Source organism: Pseudorca crassidens, chromosome 4 (assembly GCF_039906515.1).
Source record: "Pseudorca crassidens isolate mPseCra1 chromosome 4, mPseCra1.hap1, whole genome shotgun sequence".
Classification (NCBI taxonomy): Eukaryota; Metazoa; Chordata; class Mammalia; order Artiodactyla; family Delphinidae; genus Pseudorca; species Pseudorca crassidens.
The window spans coordinates 117,017,292-117,034,391 of NC_090299.1; the positions used below are offsets into that span (position 1 = coordinate 117,017,292).

The following is a 17,100-nucleotide window of genomic DNA, read 5'->3' on the forward strand; positions in this document are numbered from 1 at the left end:
TCATCAATTGCCTGACTTTAACACTCTGTTGAAACTACTCTCACCAAAATCACTAATGATCTCCTAGTGCAACATCAAATGATTTCCATTTTAAACTATAGGTTCTCTATCCTTATTTTGGAAATGCTGATATTGGTTTGGCCAAAAAGTGCCTTCGATTTTTAAGTAAAAATAAAAGACACACTTTTCATTTTTACCAAGAGCTTTATTGAACAACGTATTCACCATTTTGTTCCACTACCTTCTACCATTTTTCAGGCAACTTCATAATTCCATCTTCCCAAAACTTTTTATCTTTTGAGCAAAGAACTGTTCCAGGTGCCTTTTACAGTCTTCCAGGGAATTGAAATTTTTTCCATTAAGAGAATTTTGTAAAGACCTAAATAAATGGAAATCCGAAGGTGCAATATCTGGTGAATATGGTGGTTGAATCAGAACTTCCCAGCCAAGCTGTAACAGTTTTTATCTGGTCATCAAAGAAACATGTGGTCTTGCGTTAACCTGATGGAAGATTATGCATTTTCTGTTGACTAATTCTGGATGCTTTTTGTCAAGTGCTGCTTTCAGTTGGGCTAACTGGGAGCAGTACCTGTTGGAATTAATCATTTGGTTTTCTGGAAGGAGCTCATAATAGAGGACTCCCTTCCAATCCCACCATATACATGACATCAGCTTCTTTGGATGAAGACCGGCCTTTCGTGTGGTTGGTGGTGGTTCATTTCACTTGCCCCACAATCTCTTCCATTCCACATAATTGTACAGTATCCACTTTTCATCACCCATCACAATTTGTTATAAAAACAGAATGTTTTCATTATGTTTAAGTATAGAATCACATGAGGAAATATGGTCAAGAAGGTTTTTCTTGCTTAACTATGTGGAACCCAAACATCAAAGCGATTAACATAACCAAGCTGGTGCAAATGATTTTCAATGCTTGATTTGGCTATTTTGAGTATGTTGGCTGTCTCCCGAGTGGTATAACGTTGATTGTTCTCAATTAATGTCTCGATTTGATCGCTATCAGCTTCAACTGGTGTACCCGACTGTGGAGCATTGTCCAGTGAGAAATCTCCAACACGAAATTTTGCAAACCACTTTTGACACATTCGATCAGTCACAGCACCTTCTCCATACACCGTACAAATCTTTTTTCGCGTTTCAGTTGCGTTTTTACCTTTCTTGAAATAAAGCATAATATGCCGAAAATGTTGCTTTTTTCTTCCATCTTCAATGTTAAAATGGTTACACAAAAATTCACGAATTTTGATAAGTCTCTTTTTAAATGCCACCTGTTATGGCAGCTGTCACGTACAATCTAACAAAATTGTCTCAAGTGAAGTTAAAGACAACTAGATGCTATTAGAGCCATCTTATGGAAAAAAAAATCAAATGAACCCTTTGACCAACCCAATACTTTCTCTCCCTGATAGTTTCTTTAGTTTATGTGACACTGCTTCTGGATTCCTCTCAAATTCTCTACCCATTCTTTCTGTTTCCTTTACCAAATCTATTTCTTCTGCCTGATCCTTACAGTTATTGCTTTCCAAGTTGACACTGTCATTCCACTTGTCCTGTCAGTAATTCTTCTGAATTCATTTCTATACACTGATTACATAACTTGATATCCCCAACCTAGACCATTCCCCATACTTTTAGTCTCATATCCAATTACTTGTTAGATACTCTGTATTCAATCTCTAAAACTGAAATTATTATCTTCCCCTAAACCTGTTTCTATTCCTATTTCCTATATTTCAGTTGTAGTAGTCTTCATTTGTTTGTTTGTTTTGTTTTTTGCGGTACACGGGCCTCTCACTGTTGTGGCCTCTCCTATTGTGGAGCACAGGCTCCGGATGCACAGGCCCAGCGGCCATGGCTCACGGGCCCAGCTGCTCCGCGGCATGCAGGATCTTCCCGGACCGGGGCACGAACCCGTGTCCCCTGCTTTGGCAGGCGGACTCTCAATCACTGCACCACCAGGGAAGCCCAGTAGTCTTCATTTGACCTTTTTTTTTTTTGAATGAATGAAAATGCCAGCATAGTGGGGCAATCTCTGTGACATATGGAGGGTGTAGTAAATTGCATTATTGTTTACTCTTTTGCTGTTGATCCCTGATGGACATTTGTACTTTCCTGCCTTAATGACAGCAGATTTGACCATGAGACTTGCTCTGGCTAGTAAAATGCAAGCATAATGACTGTGTCACTTCCCAGCAGATACTTAAGAGCCAGAACACACTTTGCCATGCTCTTTTTGCCCTATACCAGGACAATCAACAATATTCTAGATGCTTCATCAGCTCAGGTGCTGGCATGAAGGTGACGCCATAGTCGCATGACTGAAAATAAAACCTGAAGATTACAGTCACTGAAATTTGGGGGTCATTTGTTAACATAATAAATCCTAGCCTATACTGACTGATCTAGGACTGGAGAAGTTTTACCCAAATAATTTTACAGTTATCCATGTAATTAATAATGTACAAAGGCAACAGAAAGATGTTCTCAGATATGCAAGTCCTATCAGACATCTTTATATGATTTTTAAGAATGAATACCTTAAATATTTCTCCAACAACTGAAATATGAGAGCCAATGAGAATGAGGGTTTGAAATGACTGTCTGAAACCAATGAAACTAGGTAAAAGAGTGATATCTGAAAAAAAGGGTTGCAAATCTGCTTACAAACTGAATGCAAATATCATAAATAATTCTTAAAAAGGAGATATAAAATATTCATATAGTAACACTTTGGATCTAAATTCCATATTGTATTAGCAAAACTGATAAGGAAAAGAGAAAAATTTACAAAATTCACTGTATCAAATAGAATTAGAAATATATCATTTTACTCTGAACTTTGAATATTAAGTAAGGTTAAATAATTATGTTAAAATTCTTAAAGATAGTTTAGTAGAAACTTGTAGTTAAGATGGAAAAATAAAGATATTTTTATTTCATACCCCTCCTTGATACCTACTAATTGTTAAAAAATAAATTTAAAAAAAATGCAGAAGGGGAAAAAAAAATCTCTCATTTTCAATGAAATAAGGAAATGATACAACCCTAAATTACAAAACAGGAAGCAGGTTTACCAAGCAATGAAGTGAAATGCGGGAAGAGGCTGAGTGCTGAGAATCAAAGCATGCCTTCTCTAGCCTTGAGCAGGACACAGATTTCTCACCAAGAAAGAGGAACAATCCTGAAAAACTGTGATCTGAATAGCAAGATCTGGGCCTGGAGGAGCCTCGGGAAAAGTGGAATGTCTAGTTTGATGGGGAAATGGAACTAGAGAAGACACCAGGCTGGCATGCCATCTTTACAGCCTCCAGCCTGTTGGCGATTGCTAGAGCTAAAGCAGAATGAGGAAAGGAAGAAAGGAGCCAGAAATTTCATATCACTCCCCACCCCTAAACAGATTTTTGCCAATAACTCATTGATGAGTACTCTGTGTCATGGCAGCCACTAGCTCTAAGGAAGGCAGGGAAAACACACAACTATTACAGTTTCTGTGGTACAGACAGGCAATGGAGAAGGTAAGTGAGTCTGCAATTTTTGCCACTACAAAAAAAAAAAAAAAAAATCAGGATGGCAACTAGAAAAAAAAAAAAGAAACAAAAAGAGAAAGAGAAGATAAATGAACTATGAGAGAGAGAGAATACAGTGTAAGATAAATTACCTAATAAATAGACTGAAAGTTAAAATATGCATTTCCTCATAGTCTCTGTAGTGGGCTGAAGATTGTCACCCCCAAATTCATGTCTACACAGAACTTCAGAATGTGATCTTATTAGGGAATAAGTCTCTGCAGATGTAATTAGTTAAGACAAGGTCATGCTGGATTAGAGTGGGCCCTAAATCAAATGGCTGATATCCTTATAATAAGGGAAGAGGACAAGCAGAGACACACATAGGAAAGAAGGTCATGTATTAGTGGAGGCAGAGACTGGAGTGATTATCTACAAGCCAAAGAATACCAAGAATTTCAGGGAGCCACCAGAAGGTAGGAGGAGGCTAGGAAGGATCCTTTTCTAGATCCTTCAGAAAGAGCATAGCCCTGCTGCCACCTTGTTTTCAGCTTTTTAGCCTCTGAACTATGAATCAATAAATTCCTGTTTTTTCAAGCCATCCAGTTTGTGACTTTGTTATGGAAGCCCCAGGAAACTAATACAGTCTCCAAGAAATTACATACAGCATGAGTGTGGTAGACAGACTCTAGGGTGGCCTTCATGATTTCTGCCTCTTGGTGTTTATACCCTTGTGTTAGTTCCTCTCACTGAGTGAAGGTAGGACCTATGATGCTTCTAACCAATTGAATTCAGTAAATGGATAGGATGTATATGATTATTATATGTGATTACATTACATCACATTGTAATCCAACCTGTTAGGAGACTCTGTCTTGCTGGCTTTGAAGAAGTAAGCTACCATGCTGTGAGCTCCATGCCATATGGAGAGAGCCACAAAGCAAGGAGGTAAGGTTACAACAGCAAGAAAATGGGACTCTCAGTCTGGCAGCCTGCAAGGAACTAAATTCTGTAAACAACCAAATTGAGTTGGAAAGCAGATCCATCTCCAGTCAAGCCTCAGATGAGACAGCAGCCCCGACTGACAAAATGATTGCAGCCTTGTGAGACTTTCAAGCACAGGACCCAACTAAGCTGTGCTCAGACACCTGATGCACAGAAACTGTGAGATAACAAGTATGTGATGCTTTAAGCCACTAAGTTTTTGGTAATATTGTTATGCAGCAATAGATAACTAGTACAACACTCTGTAGAACTTGGAGAATCAATAGTTCAAAATAATAATTTAACGCATGAGAGGAGGAAATATTGAGATGGAATATCTCAGAAAATAAACTAAATAGGTAAAAACTACATTAGACAAATACAGACCAGAGGGCAGACAGCAGAAGCAAGAAGAACTATAATCCTGCAGCCTGTGGAATGAAAACCACATTCACAGAAAGATAGAAAAAATGAAAAGGCAGAGGGCTATGTACCAGATGAAGGAACAAGATAAAACCCCAGAAAAACAATGAAATGGAGATAGGCAACCTTCCAGAAAAAGAATTCAGAATAATGATAGTGAAGATGATCCAAGACCTTGGAAAAAAGATGGAGGCAAAGATCAAGAAGATGCAAGAAATGGTTAACAAAGACTTAGAAGAATTAAAGAACAAACAAACATAGATGAAAACAATACAATAACTGAAATGAAAACTACACTAGAAGGAATCAATAGCAGAATAACCGAGGCAGAAGAACGGATAAGTGACCTGGAAGACAGAATGGTGGAATTCACTGCCGGGGAACAGAATAAAGAGAAAAGAACAAAAAGAAATGAAGACAGCCTAAGAGACCTCTGGGACAACACTAAACACACCAACATTTGCATTATAAGGGTCCCAGAAGGCAAAGAGACAAAGGACCCAAGAAAATATTTGAAGAGAATATAGTTGAAAACTTCCCTAACATGGGAAAAGAAATAGCCACGCAAGTCTAGGAAGCACAGAGTCCCAGGCAGGATAAACCCAAGGAGAAACACACCAAGACACATAGTAATCAAATTGACAAAAACTAAAGACAAAGAAAAATTATTAAAAGCAACAAGGGAAAAATGACAAATAACAAACAAGGGAACTCCCATAAGGTTAACAGCTGATTTCTCAGCAGAAGCTCTACAAGCCAGAAGGGAGTGACACGATATATTTAAAGTGATAAAAGGGAAGAAACTACAACCAAGATTACTCTACCTGGCAAGGATCTCATTCAGATATGACAGAGAAATAAAAAGCTTAACAGACAAGCAAAAGCTAAGAGAATTCAGCACCACCAAACCAGTTTTACAACAAATGCTAATGGAACTTCTCTAAGTGGGAAAAACAAGAGAAGAAAAGGACCTACAAAAACAAACCCCAAAAAATTAAGAAAATGGTCATAGGAACATACATATCGATAATTACCTTAAATGTGAATGGATTAAATGCTTCAACCAAAAGACACAGTCTTGCTGAATAGATACAAAAACAAGACCTATATATGCTGTCTACAAGATACCCACTTCAGACCTAGGGACACATACAGACTGAAAATGAGGGGATGGAAAAAGATATTCCATGCAAATGGAAATCAAAAGAAAGCTGGAGTAGCAATACTCATATCAGATAAAATAGACTTTAAAATAAAGAATGTTACAAGAGACAAGGAAGGACACTACATAATGATCAAGGGATCAATCCAAGAAGGAGATATAACAACTATAAATATATATGCACCCAACATAGGAGCATCTCAATACATAAGACAACTGCTAACAGCTTATAAAAGAGGAAATCGACAGTAACACACTAATAGTGGGGGACTTTAACACCTCACTTACACCAATGGACAGATCATCCAGACAGAAAATTAATAAGGAAACACAAGCTTTAAATGACAAAATAGACCAGATAGATTTAATTGATATTTATAGGACATTCCATCCAAAAACCGCAGATTACACTTTCTTGTCAAGTGCACACAGAACATTCTCCAGGATAGATCACATCTTGGGTCACAAATCAAGCGTCAGTAAATTTAAGAAATTTGAAATCATATCAAGCATCTTTTCTGACCACAATGCTATGAGATTACAAATAAATTACGGGGAAAAAAACCCATAAAAAACACAAACACATGGAGGCTAAACAATACGTTACTAAACAACCAAAAGATCACTGAAGAAATCAAAGAAGACATCAAAAAATACCTAGAGACAAATGACGACAAAAACATGATGATCCAAAACCTATGGGAGGGACTTCCCTGGTGGTGCAGTGGTTAAGAATCTGCCTGCCAATGCAGGGGACACGGGTTCGAGCCCTGGTCTGGGAAGATTCCACATGCTGCGGAGCAGCTAAGCCCATGTGCCACAACTACTGAGCCCATGTGCCACAACTACTGAAGCCTGCACGCCTAGAGCCTGTGCTCGAAACAAGAGAAGCCACCGTAATGAGAAGCCTGTGCACCACAGCAAAGAGTAGCCCCTGCTTGCTGCAACTAGAGAAGGACCACGCAGCAATGAAGACCCAACACAGTCAAAAGAAAAGAATAAATAAATAAGCAAATTTTTTTTAAAAAAAATACCAAAAAATCTCTGAAACCTATGGGATGCAGCAAAAGCAGTTCTAAGAGGGAAGTTTATAGCAATACAATCCTACCTCAAGAAACAAGAAAAATCTCAAATAAACAATCTAACCTTACACCTAAAAGAACTAGAGAAAGATGAACAAACAAAACCCAAAGTTAGTAGAAGGAAAGAAATCATAAAGTTCAGAGCAGAAATGAATGAAATAGAAGCAAAGAAAACAATAGCAAAGATCAATAAAACTAAAAGCTGGTTCTTTGAGAAGATAAACAAAATTGATAAACCTTTAGCCAGACTCATCAAGAAAAAGACGGAGAGAACACAAATCAGTAAAATTAGAAATGAAAAAGGAGACATTACAATGGACACTGCAGAAATACAAAGCATCATAAGAGACTACTAAAAAGTGACACTATGCCAATAAAATGGACAACCTGGAAGAAACTGGCAAATTCTCAGAAAGGTATAACCTTCCAAGACTGAACCAAGAAGAAATAGAATATATGAACAGACCAGTCACAAGTAATGAAATTGAAACTGTGATTAAAAATCTTCCAACAAACAAAAGCCCAGGACCAGATGGCTTCACAGACGAATTCTATCAAACATTTAGAGCAGAGCTAACACCCATCCTTCTCAAACTCTTCCAAAAAATTGCAGAGGAAGGAACACTCCCAAACTCATTCTACGAGGCCACCATCACCCTGATACCAAAACCAGACAAAGATACTACAAAAAAAGAAAATTACAGACCAATATCCCTGATGAATATAGATGCAAAAATCCTCAACAAAATACTAGCAAACAGAATCCGACAACACATTAAAAGGATCATACACCATGATCAAGTGGGATTTATCCCAGGGATGCAAGGATTCTTCAATATATGCAAATAAATCAATGTGATATACCATAGTAACAAACTGAAGAATAAAAACCATATGATCATCTCAATAGAGGCAGAAAAAGCTTTTGACAAAATTCAACACCCATTTATGATAAAAACTCTACAGAAAGTCTTCCCTGGTGGCGCAGTGGTTGAGAGTCTGCCTGCTGATGCAGGGGACACGGGTTCGTGCCCCGGTCTGGGAAGATCCCACATGCTGCGGAGCAGCTGGGCCCGTGAGCCATGACCACTGAGCCTGCGCGTCCAGAGTCCGTGCTCCACAATGGGAGAGGCCACAACAGTGAGAAGCCCATGTACCGAGAAAAAACAAACAAACAAAAAACTCTCCAGAAAGTGGGCATAGAGGGAACCTACCTCAACATAACAAAGGACATATATGACAAACCCATAGCAAACATCATTCTCAATGGCGAAAAACTGAAAGCATTTCCTCTAAGATCAGGAACAAGACAAGGATGTCCATTCTCACCACTCTTATTCAACATAGTTTTGGAAGTCCTAGCCATGGCAATCAGAGAAGAAAAAGAAATAAAAAGAATACAAATTGGAAAAGAAGTAAAACTGTCACTGTTTGCAGATGACATGATCCTATACATAGAGGCTCCTAAAGATGCCACCAGAAAACTACTAGAGCTAATCAATGAATCTGGTAAAGTTGCAGGCTACAAAATTAATGTACAGAAATCTCTTGCATTCCTATACACTAACAATGAAAGATCAGAAAGAGAAATTAAGGAAGAAATCTCATTCACCATTGCAACAAAAAGAAGAACATACCTAATAATAAACCTACTTAAGGAGGTAAAAAAAAGAAAAGAAAAGAAAAATACAGTAAAGAAAAGAATAAAACTTGACTGAATATACAATCTCAAGAAATCACATAATGCAAAATGAAAAAGTATAGCAATATAATAACAATTAGATTTGGTATGAAGAAAAGAAAATACCATATAGGCATAAAGAAGAAAATAGATTTGAGGAAGAAATTTGAGGAAGAAATAGAAGTTGAGAAAGAAAATAGAACAAATGAAGTTAAATAAATAAGAAAAAAAGAATTAGATGATATTTACAAGGATTTAATAGTTCCTCTTTCTTTCTTTTTTTGTTACTTTTTATTTGTCTAGATTTATTGCACTATGATCAGAGAATACGGTCCTCTGTCTTTCAGAAATTTTTATAAATTTTTTTTCGCTTAATGTACAGTCCAATTTTATAGATGTTCTTCAGCACTGAAAAATGACAATATATGTTTGTAGGGTACAAATCAATCTTCTAATATTTTGTATATTTTAAATTCTTTTTTTGTCTACTCTAAATTAAATCTTCTCATTTATATTTCTGCCAATTTCTTCTTTTATTCAAATAGCTTTTACCTAAAATACTATAATACACATGTAAATAATATTTTGTAAAGAATCATGGGTTAAAAGAGGAAATGAAACTTGCAATTATATACTAGTTAGATAGTAACAACAACACTACCCATATCAAAATATGGGTTGAACCCAAAGCTGTTCTCAGAGAAAAATGCATAGTGTTTGATGTATTTACTCTTAAACAAGAAAAGAAATAAAGGAAGGAAGAAAGATAATAAGGAAAGAGGGAAGGAGTGAAGAAAGGAAGAAAGGAAAGAAAGAAAAAAAGGAAAGAAGGAAGAAAATGAAATATATCTAAGAACAAATAAAAGTAACAATAGACAACTATATAGGGAAATGGAATGAATAAAGATAATCAGAAATTAGTAAGTTAGAAAATAGTAAGACTATTAGAAATAATTAGGTTTAGGAAACAGAAACCATTCTACTTTCAATAGAAATTTAATACAGTAAATTTGGTACTTACAACATAATTGGTACGTCAGGAGAATCAGTCTTTTGTCTGGGTATTCAGGGATTAATGAAGAAAGATTGCTGAACTGCACTGCCAGTGTCAACTTTGCATCTCAAGAAGATGGAGGTTTAGGAGGCTACAACTGCAGTGATTGAATTCAAGAAGACAATAGCAGACTTTATACAGGAATCAGGAATCTCGGTTCATAAGCTACCCCTGCTACCATTGCTGTTTCTTCTTTGCTCTTCACCACTGGGCTTTGTTCTTGAAGAAAAACTCAATGTCTCTATGATTGGGACAGGCTGCAGCTGCAGCTAGATTAGATGGGACCTAATTTTTACCCAGAACCCTGACTCAAATAGATCTAGAAAATGTGGTTTTCAGATGCTACAGTGTAGAATGCAACGTTTGGAACAGGCTGGAGTGGATGCTGCATACCAGTTACATATAACTACCACAGTAGCTAATATTTCCTGAGCAGCAACATCAGGCACTGTTTTAGGCATTGTACATGTCTTAATTGATATGATCTACACAATATCCCTATAAGTTTGGTACAACTATTAACCTCTAGTTTACAGGCAAGAACAATGCATATAGAGATCAAGTAACTTACTCCAAGTCTTATGGTAAAGGGCTGAGTCAGGATACAAATACAGTTAATCTCTGACTCTAGAAGTTGTACTCTGAACTGTGACATACAACACTTGTTTTCTGTTCTTTCTTTTATAAAGATGAATAAAAATTTAGAACTTTCATCAAAGTTAATAGAGAAAAAAAACTAGGAAACTGAATGCATACCATTAGCAATTAGTGATTCTACCACTGAGCAAAGGAGATGACAAATGCTCCATCATAGTACCAATGGTACGTACCTTGATGGTATTAAATTTGTCAATCTTAATGAAATAGATATTTCTGAGAAACTATAATAGTCCAAAACGGATGCAAAAATGAATTTGGAAACCTGATTGTATCAATAGCCATGGTGAAAAGCAGCCACTCCCCAAAAAAGTATAAGACTGAGTTTAATAAACCACTACTGTAAAATCCTCAAGGAACAGAGAATTCTATATCATGCCTTTTATAAAATTTCTGAGCTACATTATCAGGTATAATGAAAATGTCACATTGTTTACCTGTAGTTTAACTTAACCACAATGAAAATAAGCACATTATTTCAGGGCCGCTATTACAGAGGAAAAATCACCATTGTCAGGTAAACATAATTCCCTTCGTTCTTTTCCCCCTTCCCCTCCCCTCCTTGGCACAGCATTTACCTTCAAAGGGCTTAAGCATAGTCATAATACGGTGGTGTGAGCGGCCTCCAGCTCTTGGCTTGGCCTCTGCCGGGTGGTTCAATTCCCAGTTATAGCAGTCTCTCATTGTCATCTGCTGGGTCCTGGTTGGCCTTATCTGGTTTCCTGTCACGTAATTCTAGTACTGTCTTCGGCTTAATTCCCTCTCTCATCCGTGAGACCTCTCCAGTCTTCACAGCATTCAAACTACCAAGGAAGAAAAACATTTGGCTGCTCTCTCATTCCTTCTTAGGATGTAAAGGGCTCTCTTAGGATGTAAAGGGCATCTTCTTAGGATGTTAAGTGAGTCTGTCTCACTTCGGGCCTCCTAGACATTGGGGAGAGGTCTTACCTAGCTATCTCATACTATGTAGGGCTGAAGAACTCTTTTGTGCTTAGTGTCTTTCAGGTGCAACCAGACCTGAAGCTTTGTTTGTTCTTTTTCATATTCCTTTAAATGCATATGTAATTGTTTATTTTAGAATTTTCTTATTTCTTGAGGTAGGCCTCTATTGTTATGAATTTCCTTCTTAGAGCTACTTTTGCTGCCTCCCACAGATTTTGGACAGTTGTGTTTCCATTTTCATTAGTCTCAAGGTATTTTAAAATTTACTCTTTGATATCTTCATCAACCCAATAACAATACATTGATTGATTAGTAGCATGTTGCTTAGTCTCCACGTGTCTGTGTTTTTTCCAGTTTTCTTCTTGTAGTTGATTTCTGGTTAATACCATTGTGGTTGGAAAAGATGCTTGATATGATTTCAGTCTTTTTAAATTTATTGAGACTAGTTTTGTAGTCTAACATGTAATCTGTCCTAGAGAATGTTCCATGTGCACTTGAGAAGAATGTGTATTCTGCTGTTTTTAGGTGGAGAGTTCTGTATATATCTATTAAATCTATCCAACTCTAATGTGTTGTTTAAAGCCAGTGTTTCCATATTGATTTTCTGTCTGGGTAATCTATCCATTGATGTAAATGGGGTATTAAAATCCCCTACTATTGGGACTTACCTGGTGGTGCAGTGGATAGGACTCTGCCTCCCAATGCAGGGGGCCTGGGTTTGATCCCTGGTCAGGGAACTAGATTCCACATGCATGCCGCAACTGAGTTCAGATGCCATAACTAAGGAGACTGTCTCCTGCAACCAAAGAGCTCACATGTTGCAACTAAGAGCCAGCGCAACCAAAATAAATACATAAATAAATATTTTAAAAAAGGAACCAATATATACGAAGTTTTAAATATTGAAAAAAAATCCCCTACCATTATTGTGTTGCAGTCCCCTATTTCTGTTACTATTTGCTTTGCACAGTTGGGTGTTCCTATGTTGGGTGCATAAATGTTTACAATTGTTATATCCTTTTGTTGGATTGACCCCTTTATCATTATGTAATGTCCTTCTTTGTCTTTTGTTACAGTCCTTGTTTTAAGGTCTATTTTGTGTGATCTGCATGTTGCTACTCAGCTTTCTTTTCTTTTCCATGTACATGGAATATATTTTTCCATCCTTTCACTTTCAGTCTATGTGTGTCTTTAGATCTGAGGTGAGTCTCTTGTATGCGACGTATAGATGGGTCTTATTTTTTTTTTAATCCATTCAATTATCCTATGTCTTTTTTTTGTGTGTGTGGTACACGGGTCTCTCACTGCTGTGGCCTCTCCCGTTGCGGAGTACAGGCTCCGGACGCGCAGGCCCAGCGGCCATGGCCCATGGGCCCAGCTGCTCCACCGCACATAGGATCCTCCCGGACCGGGGCACGAACCGCATCCCCTGCGTCGGCAGGCGGACTCTCAACCACTACGCCACCAGGAAAGCCCTATCCTATGTCTTCTGATTGAAGCATTCAGTCCATTTATTGATACATTTAAAGTAATTATTGATAGGTATGTACTATTGCCATTTTGTTTTTTTTTAAATTTTATTTATTAAAATTTTTATTGGCATATAGTTGATTTTGTTAATTGTTTTCTGATTCTTTTTGTACTTCTCTGTTTCTGTCTTCTTCTCTTGTTTTTTTCTCTTGTGTTCTGATGTGTTCCTTTAGTGTTTTGTTTAGATTCTTTTTATTTTTTGTGTGTCCATTGGAGTTTTTTGGTTATCATGAGGTTCATATATACCAACCTGCAAATATAGCCATCTATTTTAAGCTGATAGTCATGTAATTTCAAATACATTCTAAAAGCACTACATTTTCAGTCCTTCTACCCAATTTTATGTTTTTGTGGTCATATTTTACATATTTTCATTTTGTGTATACCTTAAATACTTATTGTAGTTATAATTGATTGTTGTACTGCTTTCGTCTTTTAACTTTCATACTAGCTTTCTAAGTGATTGATTCACTGTCTGCCCTTATATTTGTCTTTGCCAGTGAGATTCTTTTGTTTCATATGTTTTTTTATTCCTAGTTGTGGCCTTTCCTTTTCTGCTTAAAGAAGACTCTCTAAGAAGCCGCCTGCCAATGCAGGGGACATGGGTTTGAGCCCTGGTCTTGGAATATCCCACATGCCGCAGAGCAACTAAGCCTGTGTGCCACAACTACTGAGCCTGCGTTCTAGAGCCCACGAGCCGCAACTACTGAGCCCACGTGCCACAGCTACTGAAGCCCGTACACATAGAGCCCGTGCTCTGCAATAAGAGAAGCCACTGCAATGAGAAGCCTGCACACTGCCACAAAGAGTAGCCCCTGATCACTGCAACTAGAGAAAGCCCGCATGCAGCAATGAAGACCCAAGGCAGCCAAAAAAAAAAAAAAAAAAAAAATACTCTAACATTTCTTGTAAGGCTCGTTTAGTGGTGATTAACTCCTTTAGTCTTTGCTTATCTGGGAAACTCTTTATCTCTCCTTCAATTCTGAATGGTAACCTTGCTAGATGGAGTATTATAGGTTGTAAGTTTTTTCCTTTCAGCACATTAAATATATCATGCCACTCCATTCTGGCCTGTAAAGTTTCTGCTGAGATATCAGCTGATAGTCTTATGGGGTTTCCCTTGTATACAATTAGTTGTTTTTGTCTTGCTGCCTCTAAGAGTCTCTCTTTATCTTTAACTTTTGCCATTGTAATTATAATATGTCTTGGTGTGGATATCTTTGGGTCCATCTTGTTTGGTACTCTCTGCACTTCCTAGACCTGGATGTCTGGTTATTTTTTCCTCCAAATGAGGGAAGGTATCATTTCTTCATATAAGTTCTGTGACTTTTTCTCTTCCTCTTCTCCTACTGGAACCCTTACAATATGAATGTTAGTATACTTGATGTCATCTCAGAGGTCCCTTAAGCTCTCCTCACTTACAAAAATTCTTTCTTTTTGCTATTCTGATTGGGTGATTTCCACTATTCTATCTTCCAGATTGCTTGTCCATTCTTCTGTATGATCTAAAATGCTGTTGATTCTCTGTAGTGTATTTTTTAATTAAGTCACAGTATTTTTCAATGCTGGTTGGTTCTCTCTTACATTTTCTAAGTCTTTGTTGACATTCTCACTGAGTTCCTCTATTCTTCTCCTGAGTTTGTTAAACATCCTTATGACCCTTTCTTTGGATTTAGTTTCCATGAATTAGGTGAAAAAATTACTTCTACTGGTCTTGAAAAAGTGGCCTTGCGTGGGAGACTGCTTTGTAGAGACTATGTAGACTGCTTTGGCAGATTGATTGGAGCTAGAAGTGTGGTTTTGGGGCAGTCCCTGGGGAGTGCCACACTGAGGCAACATTGGCAGGATGGCTGGTGCTGGCATGGGCCTGGAACAGTCCTGGTGGGAAGTCAAACAATGGTGCTCACTGGCACCTTTTACCCTGGAGAGAGCTTCAGCAGTTCCCTGCCCATTTGGCAGAAAACTTAGGGTTAGTAAATGCATTTCCTTCCTGCATTTCTAGGTGCCCTTTTAACTGCTCGGTTTTTTTTTTTTTTTTTTTTTTTGCTGTGTCCCAGGTTGGCAAGTCTGCTCCCAGCTTCTGTCCAACACAGGGGGAATCAAGGTGGCAAACGGCTGAAATGCTCCAACGAGAGGGTAAAGGAAGTGAGGGAAAGGAAGTTCCCAACTGTGCACAGCTCCTACACCCTGGGGCTGGAAGAAGGCAGACCTTGGTTGTAAAGTGCTGTAGCCACCAGCAGGGCTGGGCCCTGGGCAAGCTTGCAAGAATGCAGGCCAGGCAAGGGCACAGGAGCTAGGCATTCCTGACCAGCACATGCCCTGCCATGCTCCTCGGAGGGATAGCTGGGAAAGGGGGACTGGTAACTCCGCCATCAGCCACCGGTCACCTCTTGTCCACATACAAAGCAACACCCAACCAGCACTGCGGGACGGCCCTGCTCACAGCTGAAGGTTCCGGGCCACGGGAGTTTATTGATGTTATGGCCTCAGCCTAGGTTCCTCAATGGAAGCCACACCTGGAGCCTGGGGGTTTCTTGCTGGGGCAGGGGGTGTTTATGCCTGCCACCCCCCAGGCTCACACCTCAAAGAGGATCACAGGGAAATCCACGTGGATGCGGGGTGGGGTGGGGGGCGGGTGGTGGATCCAGCTTCACGATGCCCTGAGGAATCAGGTTCTCATGCACTTGCCTCTGCTTGGCCTGCTTCTGCCCGTTCTTGGTGATGACTGTCTCCTCATAGAGCTCGTGAGCCAGATCCCCATCCTCCTCCTAGAACATGGAGCCACAGCACTCCATGATAGAATACGAAGGGGGGCATGACTCAGCCTTGCGGTCACACCAAAGCTTGCTCAGCAACAGAGCCTCCAGGCCGCTGCCCTCCGCCGCCAAGGCGAAGGGCCGCAGGCCCCGAGCTTTGGAGCCGTGGGTGCCCATGTCAGGGCCGCCGGCGCACGGCGGGCCCCGCGGCAGCTTCGCTCTCACAGGGCCTATGCTCGTAGGTGCCGCCGCCTCCGCCACCTTCCACAGGCTCCCAAAAAGTTTTTTTAACAATCGAAAATAATATTTAAAATAGAGATTTACATCCACTGTCATTATTCATGAATATCACATGAAGTGTATATTTTCCCTTGATACACTGGTTAATGATCAGCAAGCCATTTTAACACTAAGTATCTAGAACATGAAGACAAATTCTATAACTCTTCATCAATGTTTGAAGTTATACTCAATCCAGAACTTTATAAAACTTTGCTAAAAATTAATAAAAACATTGAGAGCCTCCTTTAACATTTCTTATTTAATTGCAAAGGCAACAAGCAGTTGTTCACGCTGTTACAGTAAAATGCCTGAAAGAATTCACCAAACCAACAGGCACTCCTTTTACATAAAGAATTATCAGGAGATGCAGAGTGAACATTGCTGAAGATAGGAAAAAAGTTACAACAAATTACACAGTAAAGGAGGACATGATATATAGTAAAATACCAATATTTCTCCAAAGTTTAAGCTTGTGGCATTTGCTAGGTTCTATTTCAATAATTAAATCTACAAAAAAGTTCTACTTTTTGTGTAAGCCACCAGGTAACTTTATCCATAAATCCTTTAATATGTACCACCAAAAAATAAGGATTTGTTTCTGACATAAAGACACTGTTAACGTCATATTAAGTTCAATTAACATATTTTCTTCATATCATTTAATATGTAGTCCACATTTAAGTTTCTCCAATTGCATAAAAAATGTCTTTTTTTCATGGATGATTTATTTGATTCAGGAAGCACATGAGGTTCACAGTTATTATCATACTTATTATATTATTTGCTCTATTTTAATCTAGAACAGTCTCACCTCCATTTTTCCCCTTGCCATTGATTTATTGGAGAAACTGGGTCATTTGTCTCAGGTCTTGAGGAATGATTAATATTCTGCATTTGTCTGCTTATTTCCTGTGGTATTGCTTCCTTATGGTATTGTTTAACTTGTCTCTATCTCCTATATTTCTTAAATTAGAAGTTCGTTTGAAAGCTTTGATTAGATTTAGACTGAATTTGTTG

General features: G+C 38.5%; 1 pseudogene; it reads right to left on the bottom strand.

Moving 5' to 3' along the window:
* Window positions 1-15,528: 15,528 nt before the first annotated feature.
* On the bottom strand, window positions 15,529-15,978 carry LOC137223233 (tumor suppressor candidate 2 pseudogene; annotated as a pseudogene).
* Between the last annotated feature and the right edge of the window lie 1,122 nt (window positions 15,979-17,100).